At 49.5% G+C, this 27,748-nt stretch overlaps 1 pseudogene; it reads right to left on the bottom strand.

Moving 5' to 3' along the window:
• Window positions 1-27,748, bottom strand: part of LOC141264889 (scinderin-like) — a 113,089-nt pseudogene that overhangs the window by 22,956 nt on the left and 62,385 nt on the right.

Below are 27,748 nucleotides of genomic sequence, written 5' to 3'. Positions count from 1 at the left end.
GTGGTTGGTGGATAGGGGTGGTGGGTGGATAGGGGATGATGGTTGGTTGTTGGATTGGGGGTGATTGGATAGGGGGTTGTTGGTGGATTGGGGGTGGTGAGCGGTTGGTGGATAGAGGGTGGTGGATAGATAGGGGGCGATGAGTGGTTGGTGGATAAGGGGTGGTTGGTGGATAGGGGGTGATGGGAGAATAGGGAGTGGTGGGGGGTGGATAGGGGGTGGTGGGTGGATAGGGTGTGATGGGTGATTGGTGGAGAGGGGGTGGTGAGCGGTTGGTGGATAGGGGGTGGTGGATGGATATGGGGCGATGGGTGGTTGGTGGATAGGGGGTGATGGGTGGTTGGTGGATAGGGGGTGATGGGAGAATAGGGGGTGGTGGGTTGTGGAGGGGTGGATAGTGGGTGATGGGTGGATAGGGGGTGGTGAGTGGTTGGTGGCTAGTGGATGATGGGTGGTTTGTGGATAGGGGATGATGTGTGGTGGGTGAATAGGGGGTGGTGAGTGGTTGGTAGATAGGGGGTGGTTGAGGGTTAGGGGGTGGTGAGTGGTTGGTGGCAAGTGGGTGATGGGTGGTTGGTGGACGGGGTAGTGGGTGGTTGGTGGATAAGGGTGGTTGGTGGATTGGGGGTGGTGAGCAGTTGGTGGATAGGGGGTGGTTGGTGGATTGGGGGTGGTGAGCAGTTGGTGGATAGGGGGTGGTGGATGGATAGGGGGCGATGGGTGCTTGGTGGATAGGGATGGTTGGTAAATAGGGGGTGATGGGAGAATAGGGGGTGGTGGGTGGTGGATAGGGGGTGGTGGGTGGATAGGGGATGGTGAGTGGTTGGTAGATAGGGGGTGGTAGGTGGCTAGTGGGTGGTGTGTGGTTGGTGGATAGGGGTGGTGGGTGGATAGGGGGTGATGGGTGGTTGTTGGATAGGGGGTGATTGGATAGGGGGTGGTGGATGGATAGGGGGTGGTGAGTGGTTGGTAGATAGGGGGTGGTTGAGGGTTAGGGGGTGGTGAGCGGTTGGTGGCTAGTGGGTGATGGGTGGTTGGTGGTTAGGGGGTGATTGGTGGATAGGGAGTGGTTAGTGGATTGGGGGTGGTGAGCAGTTGGTGGATAAGGGGTGGTAGATGGATAGGGGGCGATGGGGGCTTGGTGGATAGGGGTGGTTGGTGAATAGGGGGTGATGGGTGGATAGGGGATGGTGAGTGGTTGCTAGATAGGGGGCGGTGGAGGGTTAGAGGGTGGTGAGTGGTTGGTGGCTAGTGGGTGATGGGTGGTTGGTGGACAGGGGGTGGTGGGTGGTTGGTGGATAGGGGTGGTGGGTGGATAGGGGATGATGGTTGGTTGTTGGATTGGGGGTGATTGGATAGGGGGTTGTTGGTGGATTGGGGGTGGTGAGCGGTTGGTGGATAGAGGGTGGTGGATAGATAGGGGGCGATGAGTGGTTGGTGGATAAGGGGTGGTTGGTGGATAGGGGGTGATGGGAGAATAGGGAGTGGTGGGGGGTGGATAGGGGGTGGTGGGTGGATAGGGTGTGATGGGTGATTGGTGGAGAGGGGGTGGTGAGCGGTTGGTGGATAGGGGGTGGTGGATGGATATGGGGCGATGGGTGGTTGGTGGATAGGGGGTGATGGGTGGTTGGTGGATAGGGGGTGATGGGAGAATAGGGGGTGGTGGGTTGTGGAGGGGTGGATAGTGGGTGATGGGTGGATAGGGGGTGGTGAGTGGTTGGTGGCTAGTGGATGATGGGTGGTTTGTGGATAGGGGGTGATGTGTGGTGGGTGGATAGGGGGTGGTGAGTGGTTGGTGGCAAGTGGGTGATGGGTGGTTGGTGGACGGGGTGGTGGGTGGTTGGTGGATAAGGGTGGTTGGTGGATTGGGGGTGGTGAGCAGTTGGTGGATAGGGGGTGGTTGGTGGATAGGGGGTGGTTGGTGGATTGGGGGTGGTGAGCAGTTGGTGGATAGGGGGTGGTGGATGGATAGGGGGCGATGGGTGCTTGGTGGATAGGGATGGTTGGTAAATAGGGGGTGATGGGAGAATAGGGGGTGGTGGGTGGTGGATAGGGGGTGGTGGGTGGATAGGGGATGGTGGGTGGATAGGGGATGGTGAGTGGTTGGTAGATAGGGGGTGGTAGGTGGCTAGTGGGTGGTGTGTGGTTGGTGGATAGGGGTGGTGGGTGGATAGGGGGTGATGGGTGGTTGTTGGATAGGGGGTGATTGGATAGGGGGTGGTGGATGGATAGGGGGTGGTGAGTGGTTGGTAGATAGGGGGTGGTTGAGGGTTAGGGGGTGGTGAGCGGTTGGTGGCTAGTGGGTGACGGGTGGTTGGTGGTTAGGGGGTGATTGGTGGATAGGGAGTGGTTAGTGGATTGGGGGTGGTGAGCAGTTGGTGGATAAGGGGTGGTAGATGGATAGGGGGTGATGGGGGCTTGGTGGATAGGGGTGGTTGGTGAATAGGGGGTGATGGGAGAATAGTGGGTCATGGGTGGATAGGGGATGGTGAGTGGTTGCTAGATAGGGGGCGGTGGAGGGTTAGAGGGTGGTGAGTGGTTGGTGGCTAGTGGGTGATGGGTGGTTGGTGGATAGGGGTGGTGGGTGGATAGGGGATGATGGGTGGTTGTTGGATTGGGGGTGATTGGATAGGGGGTGGTTGGTGGATTGGGGGTGGTGAGCGATTGGTGGATAGAGGGTGGTGGATAGATAGGGGGCGATGAGTGGTTGGTGGATAAGGGGTGGTTGGTGGATAGGGGGTGATGGGAGAATAGGGAGTGGTGGGGGGTGGATAGGGGGTGGTGGGTGGATAGGGTGTGATGGGTGATTGGTGGAGAGGGGGTGGTGAGCGGTTGGTGGATAGGGGGTGGTGGATGGATATGGGGCGATGGGTGGTTGGTGGATAGGGGGTGATGGGTGGTTGGTGGATAGGGGGTGATGGGAGAATAGGGGGTGGTGGGTTGTGGAGGGGTGGATAGGGGGTGGTGGTTGGTTGGTGGATAGGGGGTGGCGGGTGGTTGGTGAATAGGGGGTGGTGGGTGGTTGGTGAATAGGGGGTGGTGGGTGGTTGATGAATAAGGGGTGGTGGGTGAGCTGTATAAGGAAATATCCCTCACAGAGATGATAGGATATATCCTGAGACCACACAACATGGGAGAATAGGGGGTGGTGGGTGGTGGATAGGGGGTGAAGGGTGCTTGGTGGATAGGGGGTGATGGGTGGTTGGTGGATAGGGGGTGGTGGGTGGTTGGTGGATAGGGGATGGTGAGTGGTTGGTAGCTAGGGGACGGTTGAGGGTTAGGGGGTGGTGAGTGGTTGGTGGCTAGTGGTTTGGTGGACAGAGGGTGGTGGGTGGTTGGTGGATAGGGGTGGTGGGTGTATAGGGGTGATGGGTGGTTGTTGGATACGGGGTGATTGGTGGATTGGGGGTGGTGAGCGGTTGGTGGATAGGGGGTGGTGGATAGATAGGGGGCGATGAGTGGTTGGTGGATAGGGGGTGATGGGTGGATAGGGGGTGGTGAGCGGTTGGTGGATAGGGGGTGGTGGATGGATGTGGATAGGGGGTGGTTGGTGGATAGGGGGTGATGGGTGGTTAGTAGATAGGGGGTGATGGGTGATTGGTTGGGAGAATAGGGGTTGGTGGGTTGTGGGGGGTGGATAGTGGGTGATGGGTGGTTGGTTAATAGGGGGTGGTGGGTGGTTGGTGGATAGGGGGTGGCGGGTGATTGATGAATAGGGGGTGGTGGGCGAGCTGTATAAGGAAATATCCATCACAGAGATGATAGGATATATCCTGAGTAGTGTTAAGCGAACATGCTCGACACTGCTCGGTACTCGCCCGAGCATCACGCTACTCGGGATGTTCGGCGAGCACCGAGCATTTCCGGGTTACTCGGGCGGGAGCTCGGGTCTCCGCCCTGCATGTTTGGCGCTCTTTACAGAGCCAATGAACATGCAGGGATTGCCAGCCAGTCACTGTAATGCTGCAGCCATGTTGGTTGTGGGCATTACAGTGATTGGCTGGCCGCACAGCGTCACCTCGAGTATTTAAAACGGGGCGCCGCCATCTTGGACACAGTCGCTTCGGATCAGACAGTGTAGGGACAGCGCTGCTGATTTAGGGAGAGATTTATACTGTGAAATAGTTAGTGTAGGGTCTGTAAAGGCTGCCAGATCAAACAAACAGTTCTTTTCAGGACTAATATCCATCCCAGATATCAGGCAGGCAGGCTGTATAGGAGACGCAGTGGTTATACCAGCAAACGCTGCATTACAGTCCTGTGTGCTCCTGTTGCGGAAATTGCTGGGACTTAGCACCAGGTGTCGGGGGCCAGGAAAAATCCTTTTTTTTCATCTAAATCCTCCTTTTTTTTCCTCCTTCACACTGTACAAATACCCGTCTTATTAACCTTTTGGTGTGTCCCCCCCCCCCCCCAAAAAAAAGCGTGTCTCTGATTTTTCAGACACAAATATAACTGTTGAAAATAGTCTGGTGTAGGCTAGAGAAACAGAAGTGTTGTTTTGCAGTTCCACGGTTCAAACCTCTGTATTATCCATTTTGGGCCATTTGTATCTAAAAAAAATACAGTTTGAGTGTGTCGCTCACTGTTGAGCCGCAAATATCTCTATTTAAAAAAGTGTGGTATACCCCAGTAAACAATAACTGTGGTTTTGCCATCCCACGGTAAAAAATCTCTATTATTCAGGTTTTGGTAGTTTTTTCCGTAAAGAAAAACAGTAGTGTCTCCTGACTGTTGTGACACAAAAATATATCTGTTGAAAATAGTCTTGTGTACGCCCGACATCCCAGTGTGGTTTCGCAGTTCCACGGGTCAAATCTCTGTACTATCCAGTTTTGGGCCTTTGGTATCTAAAAAAAAAGCAGTTTGAGTGTGTCGCTCACTGTTCAGCCGCAAATATCTCTATTTAAAAAAGTGTGGTATACCCCAGTAAACAATAACTGTGGTTTTCCTCTTCCACGGTTCTAATCTACTCTTTATTACCCTTTTTCCATTGATAGTGCAAGTGTAAGCTAGGCGCGTGGCAAGGGACGTGGAAGTGGACGTTCTGGTGATGGTTCGTGCAGAGGATGGGGCCGTGGCCAAGGTGAAAATGTGCCACAACCAACAGCCACATCTTCTCACTCCCACTTCTTGACCGAATTACTAGGGAAGCACAGAACAACACCAGTATTGAGAACTGATCAGTGTGAACAGGTTATTAATTGGATAGCAGATAATACTTCCAGTTACCTGGGCACCACCACCTCCGGTCTGTCTTCCACACGGTCAACTCTTAGTAGCCGTGAGTCTCGACCGCATACTCCTCCTCACCCTGATGCTCCTTCCTCCCACCATGCCGAGTGTCGTCAGACAGCAAGTGATCCCACACTTGGACACTCTGAAGAGCTGTTCACTGGTCCATTTCCATATTTGGGCCCCTCGCCTGATACGCTTGAAGTGGTGGAAGAGGAGATCCCATGTTGCGATGCCCAAATATTTGAACAGCCACGGCCACAGGAAGTCGACGTTGGCAATCTGTCACAAGAGGTGGACGATGACGAGACACAATTGCCAGGAAGTGAGGAGGAGGATCGTGGTGCGCAAGTGGAAGAGGAGGAGGTGGTGGATGCTCTAGTAACTGATCCAACGTGGCAGGAGGACATGCAGAGCGAGGCCAGCAGCACACAGGGGGAGGGAGGCAGAGTACCCCAACAGGCAGGAAGAAGCAGTGTGGTGGCCGCAGACAGAAGGCGGGCAACCGTTCCCCGTAACACCAACACGAGGGACGTTGTCAGTACAAGCGGTAGGTCTTCCAGAGTCTGGAATTTTTTTAAAGACTGCTTATAACCCCAAAAAGGCCATATGTTCCACCTGCCATGCCAGCATCAGCAGGGGTGACAAAACTACCAGCCTGACCACCACCAGCATGATCAGGCACATGGCAGTAAAGCACCCGACTTTGTGGGGCGAAACCCAGGGTCCACGACCAGTGTCAGCGGGTGTCACCACTGCTTCTTCCACTGTTGTGCGTGCAATAGAACCCCCTGTTGTGTGTGCAAGGCAATCCCCTGTCTATACTGCATGCAAAGATGCCCCCTCCTCTCAGTCTTCACTTGTTATGGCAGTTTCTCAAGAAACAGCATCAACATCCACGTCCACGTCCCACCGCAGCGTTCAATTGTCCATATCCCAGACCTTTGAACGAAAGCGGAAATTCGCAGCTAACGCCCCACAGGCCACAGTCCTAAATTCGCACATTTCATGACTGCTTGCATTGGAAATGCTGCCTTTTAGGCTGGTGGAGACGGAATCCTTCCGCAATCTTATGGCGGTGGCCGTCCCTCGGTACTCGGTCCCCAGCCGACATTATTTTGCCCGGTGTGCCATCCCCGCACTACACAAGCACGTGTCCCAAAGCATCTGCCGTGCCCTCAACAACGCAGTAACTGGGAGAATCCACCTGACAACGGACACGTGGACAAGTGCTTGTGGCCAGGGACGGTACATCTCTCTGACGGCACACTGGGTAAACATAGTGGAAGCCGGGACCCAGTCGGACCTTGGGACGGAACACATCCTCCCCACACCGAGGATTGCGGGCCCTATGTCAGTCAGAGTTGCCCCCACAGTGCACAGCTCCTGCGCATCATCCTCCTCCTCCTCCTCCTCATGTTCAGCCTCCATCTCAGATATCACCACATCAGTTACAAGCTGGAAGCATTGCAGTACTGCCTCCGCCAAGCGGCAACAGGCTGTGCTGAAACTCGTAAGCTTAGGTGATAAACCTCACATTGCTTGTGAGTTGTGGACAGCTGTGAAAGAGCAGGCAGATCTGTGGCTGAGACCGCTGAACCTACATCCCGGCATGGTCGTGTGTGACAATGGCCGTAACCTGGTGGCGGCTCTGAGGCGAGGTGAGATCACACACGTACCATGCCTGGCTCATGTGCTTAACCTCGTGGTTCAGCGGTTTCTTAAATCGTACCCCGAGTTACCAGATCTGCTCGTGAAAGTACGCCGCCTGTCAGCTCATTTTCGCAAGTCGGCTACAGCTTCCGCCGCCCTTGCTGTGTTGCAGCAGCGTTTGCAGCTTCCGGCACACCGACTGGTGTGTGATGTCCCCAACTCTACCCTCCACATGTTGCAAAGGATTTGTGAGCAGAAGAGAGCAGTTGTGGAGTACCAGCTGCAACAAGGCCGTCGATATTCAGGTCAGACTCCACACATAAGACCTCAGGAGTGGACCTGGATGTCTGACATATGTACCATCCTGACAAACTTTGAGGAGGCCACCAAGATGGTGAGTGGCGATGACGCCATCATTAGTGTCAGCATCCCACTTGTCTGTCTTTTGCAACGCTCTCTGCAGAGAATTAAAGAGGAGGCATTGCAGCCAGAGTATGATGAGATGGATCAAGAAGCCGTAGCGGGCGATTACACACAGCCCAGCCTCATCTCATCCCAACGTGCATTGGGGGACAATGAGGGAGAGGAGGAGGAGGAGGAGGAGGAAGAACAGGAGCTGGTATCATGCGTTGTAGACGGTAGTACCTGTACAAGTGTCATACCGTCGGTTCAGCGTGGGTGGCCTGAGGACAAGGGGGAGGAGGAAGAGGAGGAGGAGGAGGAGAGCATGGTCAGTCGTCATCTTGGTGAGGACACGGAAATCTTGCCCGTTACCAGTCTGGCACGCATGGCTGACTTTATGTTACGCTGCCTTAACCGTGACCCTCGCGTTGTCAAAATGTTGGGTGACAGTCATTACTGGTTGGTGACACTTGTAGACCCCCGCTACAAGGAGAACTTTCACTCTCTTATTCCTGAGGTGGAGAGGTCTACAAAAATGGGGCAATACCAGAAGGCCATTGCTGCAGAACTCTTAAAAAAATTCCCATCTGAACACGCTAGCGGCAGAGGTCACAGTTCGTTGCCCAACCAAGGCGTACAGGCGAGAGAGATGCAACTCCAATCCAGCAGAGGCAGGGGAACACTGTCAACGTTCTGGGACAGTTTTCTGACATCCGCCCAGCTTACAGGCCCTGAGGCACGGGGTACTCTCACAAGGAGTGGAAAGTTTCAAAAGATGGTGAGGGAGTACCTTGCCGATCGTACCAGCGTCCTCCGTGATTCCTCTGTGCCTTTTAATTATTGGGTATCCAAGCTGGACACTTGGAATGAACTCGCTCTGTACGCCTTGGAGGTCCTGGCCTGCCCTGCCGCTAGCGTGTTATCGGAGCGTGTTTTTAGTGCCGCTGGGGGAATTATAACTGATAAGCGCACTCGCCTGTCAACTGACAATGCTGACAAGCTGACCCTTATCAAAATGAACAAGGGCTGGATTGGGCCAGACTTCTCATCACCACCAAATGACAGCAGAGTAACATAAAGTCAAATCCACTGTGTTATTTCGGGAGGTGTATTCACATGCACCGCTTCACACCCACACATGGGTATACGCTTCCTCGTTTCGGCTGTTTAATCTTCTTCTCCTTATCCTCAGCCTCCACCACCACTATACCACCAGGGTGCCAGCATTGCAAGTTCCTCAGTCCTTATTTTTGGCAGCTTTTGCTTGCAAGGCATAAGCAAATACTATGGGACACCCACTCCCCAATAATGGGACTTATGTTTGTAATATGCTGTACTGCATGGCTCTTGTAAGGGGCATTGCAAGTTGCTCCGTCCTAATTTTTGGCAGCTTTTGCTGGGCAAGCATAAGCAAATACCATGGGACACCCACTCCCCAATAATGGGACTTATGTTTGTAATATGCTGTACTGCATGTGACGCGCCCCCTGGTCCGTGTGTACACGTGTGTGGGATACCCGGTGCCGGGTCTCTGGGGTCTGTAGTCTCCGTGGCGGTGACCCGGTCCCGTGGCTCAGGCTGGTCAAACCAGTGGCAGTCTTTCTTAGGTTTTGAGGTTAATTGTCCGACTGAGCCACCCGTGGATTGCGGTCAGGGAGTACCACCGCTGCGAGGCAGAAAGCTGAGGCTGGTGTTGTGTGCACAGCATAGAATGGGATAACTCCCCTCGGGAGGAGTATAGCCTCAGGGCAGTGAGTGTGGATGATGGGGGTGATGGTGCACGAGCGCAGCAGGAACGACTCAGAGTCTTTGCAGTGCAGTTCAGGGTCTTTACTGATGATTATAAGGTAGACCCTCCCGGGAGTACTGGCTAGCATAAGAGGCCTGGTCAGTCTGTGAGCAAGCAGGAGTTCCCCTGGCCAGGTGGAGTTGTAGGCCTCCCCGTCTGTCTGCACTCTTTCCTGGCTACCTTGCTGTAAGCGGGTAGAAGTAGCCCACGTCCCTGAGTGTACCGTGTAGTGCTCACCCGTATGGCTGGTGACTTGGGGCCTTCTGTTAGCCTCCGCTCCACGACGGCGGTGCTGGTCCCTTGCTTGTGACTGAGCCTCCGGGCTTCTATGGCCAGAGGACCTGAAATCCCCTGCCGGCTGGTTTCTGCTGCTGGATATATAAGTCCTCACAGCTTCGGACTCCTGTGTCCGGTTCCTATTGTCTTCTGCCAGGGCGAGCTCTGCTCAGCTTCCAGCCCCTGGTCTTTAGCTCCTAGCTCCTACAGAGCTCCTTGCTGTTACTTTCCCTTGCTCTCACTCTGACTCTGACTGTTCTCTGACTCACTCAACCCCGCCCCAGATCCAGTTTATAAGGGCAGAATTCTCCCCTCCCAGGATTGAGGCAGGAGGATGTTGCATGTTTAAGGGATCCTGACCAGGAAACCTCCCACTTGCTCTCCGACGTAATATCTCTATTACTGTGGTGACCAGACCCCTGGGGTGCCACACATGGCTCTTGTAAGGGGCATTGCAGTTCCTCATAATTTTTGGAAAGCCTTCCATTCACTGCTTAGGCCAACAGTGCATGGGGGACCCAGTTGCTATAAATGGAAAAAAAGGTTTAGTTAACGCCCTCTGACCTCCAAGTAATTTCCAAGGGGCATTGGAGTGGCTCGAAATTTTTGGTAGGCATTGCCCTATAACTGTGTAGCCGAACCGCTCCTTTTGTTACAGAAACATATCCTACAAGACATATCTGGTTGACTGGCCTGATATTGATGTGAATGGTCCCTGTTCCTCCTGCTCTTTCGCCTTTGCCACCACATCATCCATCATTCATCACCTGAAGCTTTGTTTTAACGGGAGTCATAGAACTTGGATAGTAGCAGGAAAACATCCAGCAATCCTCGGAGGAGGTAGGATATGCGCCAAAACGCGGACCACCTCAGGCCTAGCCGCTACTACATATATGCGCTTGCATTACAACAAAACAAAGCATATGCTAACTTCTTTCATCCTCATCATGCTCCTCACCTTGGCACTCTCAACTCCCCTGATGGAGAAGCCAGGGCCCACCGGAGGAGTCTGATAGTCCGGTGGGCTCGGCCAATGCTGCCCTAAAGCAGGCCAGGCTAAGAAAAGTGTGGGAAAGGTTACCGGGACAAATAGGGGTGGCTGGGGTCCGAGTATGGACACCCGGCCACCCCCTGGAGGCTGGGGAGCAAGCGGGGACACCCGGCCGCCGGGCGGCTGGGGACTGAGTATGGATTCCAGGCCGCCAACACAGCCATGACGTGGTGGCCAGATTCCGCCTCCACATGCCTAAAAGGCCCAATTTCAAGTTCAAGTAAGCAAGCAGTATGGTATTGCAGCCTGGGGGTGGGTGGGTGGTTGGCTGCATACTTGAGCTTGTATTGCAAGTTATGGGGGAGGTACAATTGAACACTGCCCTGGGACAAGGACTTGCACGGGGATAGTTGCAAGTCTGCATCTTCTGATGCGGTAAGGATCACTTCTGATGGGCACACTTTTAGACAGTGACCTGGGAGTCAGAGATGCTTCCAGGGGTCTTCCCCATGCTGTTCCCTTGTCTTTTCAGCACTGTATGCATGTGTCACACAGCACATAGCCAAATAAGGTTGTAAAATGTTAAAATGACATTTCACGGTGAATGCATTTGTCATAGTTGAAAGCAATACAAAAGTGCAAAAACGCATAAAAAATGCTACTTGTGAACATAGCCGAAGGAGTGGAGGAGTATTTTTGTTTTTGGTCATTTATTTTAACTTATACACAAGTCTTTACCCTGGAAAGGATGTTCCTTAACATATTTCACAGGAAAAAAGTTTCACTTTCGTTTTTGAACGTTTTATTGTGAGCCTGTAAAAGTGGCTTAATACCTCTGACCACGTTGTTGACAGCAGTGACCTGGGGGTCAGAAATGCTTCCTGGGGCGATCCCCATGCTGTCCCCATGTCATTTGAGCACTGTCACTATCGTTTTGGGCACTTGTTAGGCTTTTAAAAGACTGCCGGGGGTGCCACCGCAAAAATGCTCGAGTCTCCCATAGACTAACATTGGGCTCGTTGCTCGGGTCGAGCACCCGAGTATCACGGCGAGCTCGGCCCGAGCTTCGAGCACCCCAGCATTTTAGTGCTCGCTCAACACTAATCCTGAGACCAGATAACACACAGATCTCAAGGCTGCCCAGGTTCTAACAGTTATTCATTTCCTTCCATCTCACCATGTGCAGCTTTGCCTTCGCCCTGTTGGTAACATCTGCGACTTGGTCTGTGTCCTCATCTCCTTCAGGTAACTTCGGCTTTGGACCTAAAATCTTTAAGACATAAAAGTTTGTGGAATAAAATAATCAGTAGATCATTTTCCATCAGCTACTGCAATGATGCAACTGCCTTTTAGTTTGTATCAAGTGCAGAATCACAAAATGGAAAACAGTAGTATAAGTTGAGTAAGAGGAATAAAATGTTATTCCTTTAAATTTAAGGCTAGATGGATAAGATAGGTGACAGATGGATAGGTGCAGCAGTTACTCATCTCTCTGCTGGTTTGGTACAATGTATCAGTCTGGAGTTGGGATGTTTCCCTCACAGAGCATTGTCTACACTGGATACAATTGTATCCACTTGTCAGGTGACAGCAGGACCAGCTGTGTACAGAAACAAGAGTGTCCTCATTCACTGACAGCAAATAGGGATCATGAAAATAGCGAGAAATAGAAACACAAGTCAGAAAGTTGTAGAACTTTTAATTTATAGAGCGATTCATCTTTACTGATATAAAAGTAGAAAAGTGTAATAAGGAGATGAGAAAGACGACAGAAGATAATCTGTAGCAGATGAACTATGTCGCCAGCACTCAGGTATTCTATGTCTACGGGATTGTCTGTATTATCAGATGAACCTGTGCTGCCGGGACGTCCCCTAGAGATAGAGATACCTCTGATCTCAGCGATAAGATCAAACATTAACCAGACGTGCCTGCTCCACGGTGAACGCTGGGTCTAAAGGTGCCAATGTGCACGAGAACGGCCAGCTCTCCCGACTTCCCCAAACTCAGAGGACTCAGCCCAAGAATTACAGCATGTGTTTCCAATGTAAGAGGAATAATCCGCCCAGGCGGCGTTTAATCTCCCCAGAGATGTAATGTATGTACACAGTGACTGCACCAGCAGAATAGCGAGTGCAGCTCTGGAGGATAATACAGGATGTAACTCAGGATAAGTAATGTAATGTATGTACACAGTGACTCCACCAGCAGAATAGTGAGTGCAGCTCTGGAGGATAATACAGGAGGTAACTCAGGATCAATAATGTAATGTATGCACACAGTGACTGCACCAGCAGAATAGTGAGTGCAGCTCTGGAGTATAATACAGGATGTAACTCAGGATCAGTAATGTAATGTATGTACACAGTGACTGCACCAGCAGAATAGTGAGTGCAGCTCTGGAGTATAATGCAGGACGTAACTCAGGGTCAGTAATGTAATGTATGTACACACTGACTGCACCAGCAGAATAGTGAGTGCAGCTCTGGAGTATAATGCAGGACGTAACTCAGGGTCAGTAATGTAATGTATGTACACAGTGACTACACCAGCAGAATAGTGAGTGCAGCTCTGGAGTATAATGCAGGACGTAACTCAGGGTCAGTAATGTAATGTATGTACACAGTGACTGCACCAGCAGAATAGTGAGTGCAGCTCTGGAGGATAATACAGGAGGTAACTCAGGATCAGTAATGTAATGTATGCACTCAGTGACTGCACCAGCAGAATAGTGAGTGCAGCTCTGGAGTATAATACAGGATGTAACTCAGGGTCAGTAATGTAATGTATGTACACAGTGACTGCACCAGCAGAATAGTGAGTGCAGCTCTGGAGGATAATACAGGAGGTAACTCAGGATCAGTAATGTAATGTATGCACACAGTGACTGCACCAGCAGAATAGTGAGTGCAGCTCTGGAGTATAATACAGGATGTAACTCAGGATCAGTAATGTAATGTATGTACACAGTGACTACACCAGCAGAATAGTGAGTGCAGCTCTGGAGTATAATACAGGATGTAACTCAGGGTCAGTAATGTAATGTATGTACACAGTGACTGCACCAGCAGAATAGTGAGTGCAGCTCTGGAGGATAATGCAGGACGTAACTCAGGGTCAGTAATGTAATGTATGTACACAGTGACTGCACCAGCAGAATAGTGAGTGCAGCTCTGGAGGATAATGCAGGATGTAACTCAGGGTCAGTAATGTAATGTATGTACACAGTGACTGCACCAGCAGAATAGTGAGTGCAGCTCTGGAGTATAATGCAGGACGTAACTCAGGGTCAGTAATGTAATGTATGTACACAGTGACTGCACCAGCAGAATAGTGAGTGCAGCTCTGGAGGATAATACAGGAGGTAACTCAGTATCAGTAATGTAATGTATGCACTCAGTGACTGCACCAGCAGAATAGTGAGTGCAGCTCTGGAGTATAATACAGGATGTAACTCAGGGTCAGTAATGTAATGTATGTACACAGTGACTGCACCAGCAGAATAGTGAGTGCAGCTCTGGAGGATAAAACAGGAGGTAACTCAAGATCAGTAATGTAATGTATGCACACAGTGACTGCACCAGCAGAATAGTGAGTGCAGCTCTGGAGTATAATACAGGATGTAACTCAGGATCAGTACAGGATCAGTAATGTAATGTATGCATACAGTGACTGCACCAGCAGAATAGTGAGTGCAGCTCTGGGGTATAATACAGGAGGTAACTCAGGATCAGTAATGTAATGTATGTACACAGTGACTGCACCAGCAGAATAGTGAGCGCAGCTCTGGAGTATAATGCAGGATGTAACTCAGGATCAGTAATGTAATGTATGTACACAGTGACTGCACCAGCAGAATAGTGAGTGCAGCTCTGGAGTATAATATAGGATGTAACTCAGGATCAGTAATGTAATGTATGTACACAGTGACTGCACCAGCAGAATAGTGAGTGCAGCTCTGGAGTATAATACAGGAGGTAACTCAGGATCAGTAATTTAATGTATGCACACAGTGACTGCACCAGCAGAATAGTGAGTGCAGCTCTGGAGTATAATACAGGATGTAATTCAGGATCAGTAATGTAATGTATGTACACAGTGACTCCACCAGCAGAATAGTGAGTGCAGCTCTGGAGGATAATGCAGGATGTAACTCAGGGTCAGTAATGTAATGTATGTACACAGTGACTGCACCAGCAGAATAGTGAGTGCAGCTCTGGAGTATAATGCAGGACGTAACTCAGGGTCAGTAATGTAATGTATGTACACAGTGACTGCACCAGCAGAATAGTGAGTGGAGCTCTGGAGGATAATACAGGAGGTAACTCAGTATCAGTAATGTAATGTATGCACTCAGTGACTGCACCAGCAGAATAGTGAGTGCAGCTCTGGAGTATAATACAGGATGTAACTCAGGGTCAGTAATGTAATGTATGTACACAGTGACTGCACCAGCAGAATAGTGAGTGCAGCTCTGGAGGATAAAACAGGAGGTAACTCAGGATCAGTAATGTAATGTATGCACACAGTGACTGCACCATCAGAATAGTGAGTGCAGCTCTGGAGTATAATACAGGATGTAACTCAGGATCAGTACAGGATCAGTAATGTAATGTATGCATACAGTGACTGCACCAGCAGAATAGTGAGTGCAGCTCTGGGGTATAATACAGGAGGTAACTCAGGATCAGTAATGTAATGTATGTACACAGTGACTGCACCAGCAGAATAGTGAGCGCAGCTCTGGAGTATAATGCAGGATGTAACTCAGGATCAGTAATGTAATGTATGTACACAGTGACTGCACCAGCAGAATAGTGAGTGCAGCTCTGGAGTATAATATAGGATGTAACTCAGGATCAGTAATGTAATGTATGTACACAGTGACTGCACCAGCAGAATAGTGAGTGCAGCTCTGGAGTATAATACAGGAGGTAACTCAGGATCAGTAAATTAATGTATGCACACAGTGACTGCACCAGCAGAATAGTGAGTGCAGCTCTGGAGTATAATACAGGATGTAATTCAGGATCAGTAATGTAATGTATGTACACAGTGACTCCACCAGCAGAATAGTGAGTGCAGCTCTGGAGTATAATGCAGAACGTAACTCAGGATCAGTACATGATCAGTAATGTAATGTATGTACACAGTGACTGCACCAGCAGAATAGTGAGTGCAGCTCTGGAGTATAATACAGGATGTAACTCAGGATCAGTAATGTAATGTATGTGCACAGTGACTGCACCAGCAGAATAGTGAGTGCAGCTCTTGGGTATAATACAGGATGTAACTCAGAATCAGTACAGGATCAGTAATGTAATGTATGTACACAGTGACTGCACCAGCAGAATAGTGAGTGCAGCTCTGGAGTATAATACAGGATGTAACTCAGGATCAGTAATGTAATGTATGTACACAGTGACTGCACCAGCAGAATAGTGAGTGCAGCTCTGGAGGATAATACAGGATATAACTCAGGATCAGTACAGGATCAGTAATGTAATGTATGTACACAGTGACTGCACCAGCAGAATAGTGAGTGCAGCTCTGGGGTATAATACAGGAGGTAACTCAGGATCAGTAATGTAATGTATGCACACAGTGACTGCACCAGCAGAATAGTGAGTGCAGCTCTGGGGTATAATACAGGATGTAACTCAGAATCAGTACAGGATCAGTAATGTAATGTATGTACACAGTGACTGCACCAGCAGAATAGTGAGTGCAGCTCTGGAGTATAATACAGGAAGTAACTCAGGATCAGTACAGGATCAGAAATGTAATGTATGTACACAGTGACTGCACCAGCAGAATAGTGAATGCAGCTCTGGAGTATAATAGAGGATGTAACTCAGGATCAGTACAGGATCAGTAATGTAATGTATGTACACAGTGACTGCACCAGCAGAATAGTGAGTGCCGCTCTGGGGTATAATACAGGAGGTAACTCAGGATCAGTAATGTAATGTATGTACACAGTGACTGCACCAGCAGAATAGTGAGCGCAGCTCTGGAGTATAATACAGGATGTAACTCAGGATCAGTACAGGATCAGTAATGTAATGTATGTACACAGTGACTGCACCAGCAGAATAGTGAGTGCAGCTCTGGGGTATAATACAGGAGGTAACTCAGGATCAGTAATGTAATGTATGCACACAGTGACTGCACCAGCAGAATAGTGAGTGCAGCTCTGGGGTATAATACAGGATGTAACTCAGAATCAGTACAGGATCAGTAATGTAATGTATGTACACAGTGACTGCACCAGCAGAATAGTGAGTGCAGCTCTGGAGTATAATACAGGATGTAAATCAGGATCAGTAATGTAATGTATGTACACAGTGACTGCACCAGCAGAATAGTGAGTGCAGCTCTGGAGGATAATACAGGACATAACTCAGGATCAGTACAGGATCAGTAATGTAATGTATGTACACAGTGACTGCACCAGCAGAATAGTGAGTGCAGCTCTGGGGTATAATACAGGATGTAACTCAGAATCAGTACAGGATCAGTAATGTAATGTATGTACACAGTGACTGCACCAGCAGAATAGTGATTGCAGCTCTGGAGTATAATACAGGAAGTAACTCAGGATCAGTCCAGGATCAGTAATGTAATGTATGTACACAGTGACTGCACCAGCAGAATAGTGAGTGCAGCTCTGGAGTATAATACAGGATGTAACTCAGGATCAGTACAGGATCAGTAATGTAATGTATGTACACAGTGACTGCACCAGCAGAATAGTGATTGCAGCTCTGGAGTATAATACAGGATGTAACTCAGGATCAGTACAGGATCAGTAATGTAATGTATGTACACAGTGACTGCACCAGCAAAATAGTGAGTGCAGCTCTGGGGTATAATACAGGAGGTAACTCAGGATCAGTAATGTAATGTATGTACACAGTGACTGCACCAGCAGAATAGTGAGTGCAGCTATGGAGTATAATATAGGATGTAACTCAGGATCAGTAATGTAATGTATGTACACAGTGACTGTCCCAGCAGAATAGTGAGTGCAGCTCTGGAGTATAATACAGGAGGTAACTCAGGATCAGTAATGTAATGTATGTACACAGTGACTGCACCAGCAGAATAGTGAGTGCAGCTCTGGAGTATAATACAGGAGGTAACTCAGGATCAGTAATGTAATGTATGTACACAGAGACACCACCAGCAGAATAGTGAGTGCAGCTCTGGAGTATAATACAGGATGTAACTCAGGATAAGTAATGTAATGTATGTACACAGTGACTGCACCAGCAGAATAGTGAGTGCAGCTCTGGAGTATAATACAGGATGTAACTCAGGATCAGTAATGTAATGTATGTACACAGTGACTGTACCAGCAGAATAGTGAGTGCAGCTCTGGAGTATAATACAGGAGGTAACTCAGGATCAGCAATGTAATGTATGTACACAGTGACTGCACCAGCAGAAAAGTGAGTGCAGCTCTGGAGTATAATACAGGAGGTAACTCAGGATCAGCAAAGTAATGTATGTACACAGTGACTGCACCAGCAGAAAAGTGAGTGCAGCTCTGGAGTATAATACAGGATGTAACTCAGGATAAGTAATGTAATGTATGTACACAGTGACTGCACCAGCAGAATAGTGAGTGCAGCTCTGGAGTATAATACAGGAGGTAACTCAGGATCAGCAATGTAATGTATGTACACAGTGACTGCACCAGCAGAAAAGTGAGTGCAGCTCTGGAGTATAATACAGGATGTAACTCAGGATAAGTAATGTAATGTATGTACACAGTGACTGCACCAGCAGAATAGTGAGCGCAGCTTTGGGGTATAATACAGGATGTAACTCAGGATCAGTAATGTAATGTATGTACACAGTGACTGCACCAGCAGAATAGTGAGTGCAGCTCTGGAGTATAATACAGGATGTAACTCAGGATTGTTCATGTAATGTATATACACAGTGACTGCACCAGCAGAATAGTGAGTGCAGCTCTGGAGTATAATACAGGATGTAACTCGGGATCAGTAATGTAATGTATGTACACAGTGACTGCACCAGCAGAATAGTGAGTGCAGCTCTGGAGTATAATACAGGATGTAACTCAGGATCAGTAATGTAATGCATGTACACAGTGACTGTACCAGCAGAATAGTGAGTGCAGCTCTGGGGTATAATACAGGATGTAACTCAGGATCAGTACAGGATCAGTAACGTAATGTATGTACACAGTGACTCCACCAGCAGAATAGTGAGTGCAGCTCTGGAGTATAATACAGGATGTAACTCAGGATCAGTAATGTAATGTATGTATACAGTGACTGCACCAGCAGAATAGTGAGTGCAGCTCTGGAGTATAATACAGGATATAACTCAGGATCAGTGATGTAATGCATGTACACAGTGAGTGCACCAGCAGAATAGTGAGTGCAGCTCTGGAGTATAATACAGGATGCAACTCAGGATCAGTAATGTAATGTACGTACACAGTGACTGTATCAGCAGAATAGTGAGTGCAGCTCTGGAGTGTAATACAGGATGTAACTCAGGATCAGTAATGTAATGCATGTACACAGTGACTGTACCAGCAGAATAGTGAGTGCAGCTCTGGGGCATAATACAGGATGTAACTCAGGATCAGTACAGGATCAGTAATGTAATGTATGTACACAGTGACTGCACCAGCAGAATAGTGAGTGCAGCTCTGGGGTATAATACAGGATGTAACTCAGGATCAGTAATGTAATGCATGTACACAGTGACTGTACCAGCAGAATAGTGAGTGCAGCTCTGGGGTATAATACAGGATGTAACTCAGAATCAGTACAGGATCAGTAATGTAATGTATGTACACAGTGACTGCACCAGCAGAATAGTGAGTGCAGCTCTGGAGTATAATACAGGAAGTAACTCAGGATCAGTACAGGATCAGTAATGTAATGTATGTACACAGTGACTGCACCAACAGAATAGTGAGTGCAGCTCTGGAGTATAATACAGGATGTAACTCAGGATCAGTACAGGATCAGTAATGTAATGTACAGTCATGGCCAAAAGTTTTGATAATGACACCAAAATTATATTTTCACATGATCTGCTGGCCTCTGGTTTTTATTAGTGTTTGTCTGATGTTTATATCACATACAGAAATATAATTGTAATCATATTATGAGTACCAATAGGTTATATTGACAGTTAGAATGAGTTAATGCAGCAAGACAATATTTGCAGTGTTGCCCCTTCTTCTTCAAGACCTCTGTAATTCTCCCTGGCATGCTCTCAATCAACTTTTGGACCAAATCCTGACTGATAGCAGTCCATTCTTGCATAATCAATGCTTGCATTTTGCCAGAATTTGTTGGTTTTTGTTTGTCCACCCGTCTCTTGATGATTGACCACAAGTTCTCAATGGGATTAAGATCTGGGGAGTTTCCAGGCCATGGACCCAAAATCTCTATGTTTTGTTCCATGAGCCATTTAGTTATCACCTTTGCTTTATGGCAAGGTGCTCCATCATGCTGGAAAAGGCATTGTTGGGCGCCAAACTGCTCTTGGACGGTTGGGAGAAGTTGCTCTTGGAGGACATTCTGGTACCATTCTTTATTCATGGCTGTGTTTTTAGGCAAGACTGTGAGTGAGCCGATTCCCTTGGCTGAGAAGCAACCCCACACATGAATGGTTTCAGGATGCTTTACAGTTGGCATGAGACAAGACTGGTGGTAGCGCTCACCTCTTCTTCTCCGAATAAGCTGTTTTCCAGATGTCCCAAACAATCGAAAAGGGGATTCATCAGAGAAAATGACTTTGCCCCAGTCCTCAGCAGTCCACTCCCTGTACCTTTTGCAGAATATCAGTCGGTCCCTGATGTTTTTTCTGGAGAGAAGTGGCTTCTTTGCTGCCCTCCTTGAAACCAGCCCTTGCTCAAAGAGTCTCCGCCTCACAGTGCGTGCAGAAGCACTCACACCAGCCTGCTGCCATTCCTGAGCAAGCTCGGCACTGCTGGTAGTCCAATCCCGCAGCTGAAACAGTTTTAAGATACGGTCCTGGCGCTTGCTGGTCTTTCTTGGGCGCCCTGGAGCCTTTTTGACAACATTGGAAGCTCTCTCCTTGAAGTTCTTGATGATGCGATAGATTGTTGACTGAGGTGCAATCTTTGTAGCTGCGATACTCTTCCCTGTTAGGCCATTTTTGTGCAGTGCAATGATGGCTGCACGTGTTTCTTTAGAGATAACCATGGTTAACTGAAGAGAAAAAATGATACCAAGAACCAGCCTCCTTTTAAAGTGTCCAGTGATGTCATTCTTACTTAATCATGACTGATTGCTCGCCAGCCCTGTCCTCATCAACACCCACACCTGTGTTAATGGATCAATCACTAAAACGATGTTAGCTGCTCCTTTTAAGGCAGGACTGCAATGATGTTGAAATGTGTTTTGGGGGTTAAAGTTCATTTTCTGGGCAAATATTGACTTTGCAAGTACAGTAATTGCTGTTAAGCTGATCACTCTTTGACATTCAGGAGTATATGCAAATTGCCATTACAAAAAATGAAGCAGTAAACTTTGGAAAAATTACTATTTGTCTCATTCTCAATACTTTTGGCCATGACTGTATGTACACAGTGACTGCACCAGCAGAATAGTGAGTGCCGCTCTGGGGTATAATACAGGAGGTAACTCAGGATCAGTAATGTAATGTATGTACACAGTGATTGCACCAGCAGAATAGTGAGCGCAGCTCTGGAGTATAATACAGGATGTAACTCAGGATCAGTACAGGATCAGTAATGTAATGTATGTACACAGTGACTGCACCAGCAGAATAGTGAGTGCAGCTCTGGGGTATAATACAGGAGGTAACTCAGGATCAGTAATGTAATGTATGCACGCAGTTACTGCACCAGCAGAATAGTGAGTGCAGCTCTGGGGTATAATACAGGATGTAACTCAGAATCAGTACAGGATCAGTAATGTAATGTATGTACACAGTGACTGCACCAGCAGAATAGTGAGTGCAGCTCTGGAGTATAAAACAGGATGTAAATCAGGATCAGTAATGTAATGTATGTACACAGTGACTGCACCAGCAGAATAGTGAGTGCAGCTCTGGAGGATAATACAGGATATAACTCAGGATCAGTACAGGATCAGTAATGTAATGTATGTACACAGTGACTGCACCAGCAGAATAGTGAGTGCAGCTCTGGGGTATAATACAGGAGGTAACTCAGGATCAGTAATGTAATGTATGTACACAGTGACTGCACCAGCAGAATAGTGAGTGCAGCTCTGGGGTATAATACAGGAGGTAACTCAGGATCAGTAATGTAATGTATGCACACAGTGACTGCACCAGCAGAATAGTGAGTGCAGCTCTGGGGTATAATACAGGATGTAACTCAGAATCAGTACAGGATCAGTAATGTAATGTATGTACACAGTGACTGCACCAGCAGAATACTGAGTGCAGCTCTGGAGTATAATACAGGAAGTAACTCAGGATCAGTACAGGATCAGTAATGTAATGTATGTACACAGTGACTGCACCAGCAGAATAGTGAGTGCAGCTCTGGAGTATAATACAGGATGTAACTCAGGATCAGTACAGGATCAGTAATGTAATGTATGTACACAGTGACTGCACCAGCAGAATAGTGAGTGCAGCTCTGGGGTATAATACAGGAGGTAACTCAGGATCAGTAATGTAATGTATGTACACAGTGACTGCACCAGCAGAATAGTGAGCGCAGCTCTGGAGTATAATACAGGATGTAACTCAGGATCAGTACAGGATCAGTAATGTAATGTATGTACACAGTGACTGCACCAGCGGAATAGTGAGTGCAGCTCTGGCGTATAATACAGAAGGTAACTCAGGATCAGTAATGTAATGTATGTACACAGTGACTGCACCAGCAGAATAGTGAGCGCAGCTCTGGATTATAATGCAGGATGTAACTCAGGATCAGTAATGTAATGTATGTACACAGTGACTGCACCAGCAGAATAGTGAGTGCAGCTCTGGAGTATAATATAGGATGTAACTCAGGATCAGTAATGTAATGTATGTACACAGTGACTGCCCCAGCAGAATAGTGAGTGCAGCTCTGGAGTATAATACAGGAGGTAACTCAGGATCAGTAATGTAATGTATGTACACAGTGACTGCACCAGCAGAATAGTGAGTGCAGCTCTGGAGTATAATACAGGAGGTAACTCAGGATCAGTAATGTAATGTATGTACACAGTGACTCCACCAGCAGAATAGTGAGTGCAGCTCTGGAGTATAATACAGGATGTAACTCAGGATCAGTAATGTAATGTATGTACACAGTGACTGCACCAGCAGAATAGTGAGTGCAGCTCTGGAGTATAATACAGGATGTAACTCAGGATAAGTAATGTAATGTATGTACACAGTGACTGCACCAGCAGAATAGTGAGTGCAGCTCTGGAGTATAATACAGGATGTAACTCAGGATCAGTAATGTAATGTATGTACACAGTGACTGTACCAGCAGAATAGTGAGTGCAGCTCTGGAGTATAATACAGGAGGTAACTCAGGATCAGCAATGTAATGTATGTACACATTGAATGCACCAGCAGAAAAGTGAGTGCAGATCTGGAGTATAATACAGGAGGTAACTCAGGATCAGCAATGTAATGTATGTACACAGTGACTGCACCAGCAGAAAAGTGAGTGCAGCTCTGGAGTATAATACAGGATGTAACTCAGGATAAGTAATGTAATGTATGTACACAGTGACTGCACCAGCAGAATAGTGAGTGCAGCTCTGGGGTATAATACAGGATGTAACTCAGGATTGTTAATGTAATGTATATACACAGTGACTGCACCAGCAGAATAGTGAGTGCAGCTCTGGAGTATAATACAGGATGTAACTCAGGGTCAGTAATGTAATGTATGTACACAGTAACTGCACCAGCAGAATAGTGAGTGCAGCTCTGGGGCATAATACAGGATGTAACTCAGGATCAGTACAGGATCAGTAATGTAATGTATGTACACAGTGACTCCACCAGCAGAATAGTGAGTGCAGCTCTGGAGTATAATACAGGATGTAACTCAGGATCAGTAATGTAATGCATGTACACAGTGACTGTACCAGCAGAATAGTGAGTGCAGCTCTGGGGCATAATACAGGATGTAACTCAGGATCAGTACAGGATCAGTAATGTAATGTATGTACACAGTGACTGTACCAGCAGAATAGTGAGTGCAGCTCTGGAGTATAATACAGGATGTAACTCAGGATCAGTAATGTAAAGTATGTACACAGTGACTCCACCAGCAGAATAGTGAGTGCAGCTCTGGAGTATAATACAGGATGTAACTCAGGATCAGTAATGTAATGTACGTACACAGTGACTGCACCAGCAGAATAGTGAGCGCAGCTCTGGAGTATAATACAGGATGTAACTCAGGATCAGTACAGGATCAGTAATGTAATGTATGTACACAGTGACTGCACCAGCAGAATAGTGAGTGCAGCTCTGGGGTATAATACAGGAGGTAACTCAGGATCAGTAATGTAATGTATGCACACAGTTACTGCACCAGCAGAATAGTGAGTGCAGCTCTGGAGTATAATACAGGATGTAAATCAGGATCAGTAATGTAATGTATGTACACAGTGACTGCACCAGCAGAATAGTGAGTGCAGCTCTGGAGGATAATACAGGATATAACTCAGGATCAGTACAGGATCAGTAATGTAATGTATGTGACGCGCCCCCTGGGCCATATTCTTTAGGGGGAATATCCGGAGCCGGATCAGATGGGAGTTGTAGTCTTCCGAGTGGCTGTGACCCGGTCCGTGCCCAGGGTGTCAAACTCAGTTGTATGTGGCAGTCCTACAGATGTTATTAAGTTCTTTATTGTCGACTACGCCACCCGTTGTATTGCGGTCACTATGGCCGCCGCTGCAGCAGGGTCCGCTGAGGCTGATGGTGTTGGTGCAGCTTTTGGTGGTATAACCCCCAACGGGTGGGGTATAGCCTCAGGGGGTCAGGTGCAGAGGATGGGGGTTGTGGTGGTGCAGCATAGATGTTAAAGGAAGACAGAGTCGGGTTGTGCAGTTTAGGGTATTTACTCACTGCTGATGTTCCGGTCACTCCAGCTTCAAGTGACCACCCGAGCCGTGCTGCGTCCACCAGGTCCTGGATTCAGCCAACCCCCAAGCAAGTCCGGAGCGTGACCCTGAGCTCTCCTTCTGTCCTTTCCTCTGGCCGTCCCCACTAGTGATCCACCTAGGTCCAGCTCCCTCGGGCCTTCTGTTGGGAGACCCTTGGCCTTGGGTTCCCTGACCCTCCACGTGGTATGCCTTCGGGGTGGATGTGGTGGGTGGCCATGGCAGACGCTGCCCACGGCCTCCGGTCTCTGGCTAGGGTGTGCTTTTGCCCCCACCAGCTTGGGATCCGGTACCCTAATGCCAACTCTTCACCCGCTGATGGACTTTGGGTTCTCAGAGTTCCTTTTCTGTTTCCCCCTCTGGGTCTTTCTTGCTCCACTCTCACTCTCTCTGGGGCTTCTCTGCTCCTCTTCCTCCTCTGACTTCTCTCTGCAAAAGGCTGGCAGACTGACCCTGTTCTTTGATAGTGCCCACCTTATATACACCCTCTATGTGTGAGCTCAGGCGACCAGCACCCAATGAGCTCCTATCTTTACCCAGGCTGCTCCCCCTATCTGCCCCTACACTACTTGGGATCTTCCACCCCCCTCCCACTCCAGCCAGGAACAGACTCGGTCGTACCTGCACATTTCTAAGTGGGAGTACCGTCGGTCTGCTCCTCGGAAATGGGATGTGTGTAGTGCATGCAGCCTACCGAGCTCAGGTCCACACTCCATCCTTACCCGGGAGTGGAATATCACACCTCTGGGTTGAGGTGCAATACCCCTGTAGCAGCCGAATCCTCAGGGTGCTACATTCCCCCCTGGTAAATCACAGCACGTCCTCGGGCTGTAAGACATAAACATCCACAACATACAAAATTTTTTTTTCATATCAACAACATAGTATAAACATATAAAATAACATATATTAGCAGATAAAACATTCTCGTCGCCTCTGGCTCCTCCTCCGGTCACTGTGCAACGTGTGACCGGGTAAAGTGCGACAGTCCCTCTAGAAAACTGGTTTTCCTATAAAACCGGTAGGGGGCGCTTTAGGACGCGCAACTATATACAGGGATTATGGCCGCTCTCAGTCCTCGGCCAGGTATTGGGGAGGAATGACCGCTCTCAGTCCTCGGTCAGTGGGATTTAAGGGATAAACGGGTAAACAGTTCACACTTGCTGGTCCCAACGGGGACTATGATAGCAGCAACAGTTTCTTTGGTACCCTTACGGGTAACTATATACAGCTTCTACTCTGCCGTACTCAACGACGACGTCCTCCTGCTCTTTCTTTGTGGTTACCTTTGGCTTCAGACCCGTCCGGGTCCTCTTGTTCTTCTTCCTCACACCGCAGCTCTTCCTCCGTCAGACGATGCACATGGAGGGCGTAGGGTCCTTTGGCACACTTGTGCCGGGTGAAGGTGACCTCGTCCCCGATGTAAAGGTCACGACCTCTGTGTCCCTCCGGTAGGTGGGACTCAACGTCTCTCCTCGTCACGAAGACGTCGCCTAGGGTGCGGTGGTCTCGGATGAAGCCCCACCCATGCTGCATGTTAAACTTTATCACAGTCCCGGTGGTGCGGGGACTATGCGCTGCACGGGGGTCTCTCCTGGCCCGGCTCTTCTGCTCCGCGCTCCTTATTTGAGCTTGCTGTTCCCGGACCCGCCTCTCTCTCCGCTCCCTCTCGAAGACCTCGAGCTGTTGGCGGCAGCACTCAGCACGCTCCGCTGCAGCTGCCCGAGTCTCCTGAGTGAACCCCATGAGATCTTCTCCGGTGGGGTCCCACTCAAACTGCGCTTCCGCCAGCGGGGGCGAGATCCTCTTTACGGGCTTCGGAGCCGGAATCAGGGGCTCGTCTAGGGCTCTCTCTTTCCGGAGTCGGGGATGGTGAAACTCCGGTGGCCAAATAAAGGGCTGCCCATCCGGGCACGTATGTTGGGCGAACAGATCTTCTCCCAGATGCAGCACTTTTGGTCTTATGGGCGCGGTGGTGTTAGCGCCCGGGTTGCCCGGGCCTTGCGGCCAGGCCTGGGGTATCTGGAAGGTGAAGGGCACCGTAAGGACGGCGGCGCCCTGGGCTACTTGGCCCTGCGACCAGGCCGGGGGCTCCGCGGAGGTAGGGGGCGCTGTTGGTACTGCGGCGCCCGGGGGTACTAGGCCTTGCGACCAGGCTGGTGGTACTTCCTGCTTGGTCACCCTCGGGGTCGAGGCGTGTGACGTCACAGGGGTCGCAGCTGCGGCTTCCGGTTGAGGCCTAGTCTGCGGCGATGACGTTGCAGCGACGGGCACGGCAGGATAGACTTCGGGCTCTGCGACGGGGAGCTGGGGCAGGTGCGCGGTTTCCCGGTTTGGGGTATAGACGTCCCCTTTACCTGCCTCCACTCGTTCGGCTCCCTTCTCGGCGCCGTCTCCGGCCTTCAGTCCTCCTGCACCATCCTCAGAGGCGGTCTGTCTCCTCGTCTCGGGTGGCGTGCTCCGCTGACGAGTCTCGGTTTGCTGGGCCATCTCACGGCTCCACTCCGCCAACGTCTCTCGCTGCACCCGGGCCATCCTCCTTGCGAGGCCCTCCAGAGCGGTCTGCGCACACTCCCGGTCTCGGGGGAGCTGTGCTAGGACCTCCACTAGGCCTAGTGGGGTCGTTGTTTCCAGCAGGCTCCTGACCAACGGGTCGGTGCTGCTCTGCTCTCCTACAGTTGTCTCCAGCAGGCTCCTGGCCAGCGGGCCGGTGCTGCTCTGCTCTCCCTCCTCTGTTTCTAGCAGGCTCCTGGCCAACGGGCCGGTGCTGCTCTGCTTTCTCGCCATCTCCGGGTAAGCTCCTCCGATACTCTTCTCCAGGCTTCTTGCCTCCGGGTGCGTTCGCTCCAGACTGCTCCAAGCGACACCCATCTTTGCTCTCTTCTTCTCAGTCCTCCCACTTCGAGGGCGGTCCCGGGGCCACTTGGTGATTGTCAGCTCCAGGGGCAGTTCTTTCACGCTGACAGACACCTCTAGCATCACAGTCTCTGTTGGTGGGGGCGGTTTCCACTTTTGGCGCCATTTTTGGTCCTGGCCCACGATGGGAGGTGGCCTCTTGCCACCCTCTGGCACGCCCATAATGGCGTCCGCTCCCCCAAGGCGGGAAATCTTCGGAAATGGCGGGAATCGTCTCCCAGTGGCGGGAAACTCTGCAGATGGCGGGAAAAAGCTGTTAATGGCGGACAACCGGCGGGCATCGATCTGTGATGGAGTACGATGGCGGGGACCCTCCGGAACCGGCAGGAGACTTCTTTTTGAGGT

This window comes from Phyllobates terribilis, unplaced genomic scaffold (genome assembly GCF_046119375.1).
Source record: "Phyllobates terribilis strain yellow unplaced genomic scaffold, ASM4611937v1 Scaffold_4__5_contigs__length_816908805, whole genome shotgun sequence".
NCBI lineage: Eukaryota > Metazoa > Chordata > Amphibia > Anura > Dendrobatidae > Phyllobates > Phyllobates terribilis.
This window is presented reverse-complemented; position numbering and strand designations above follow the sequence as displayed.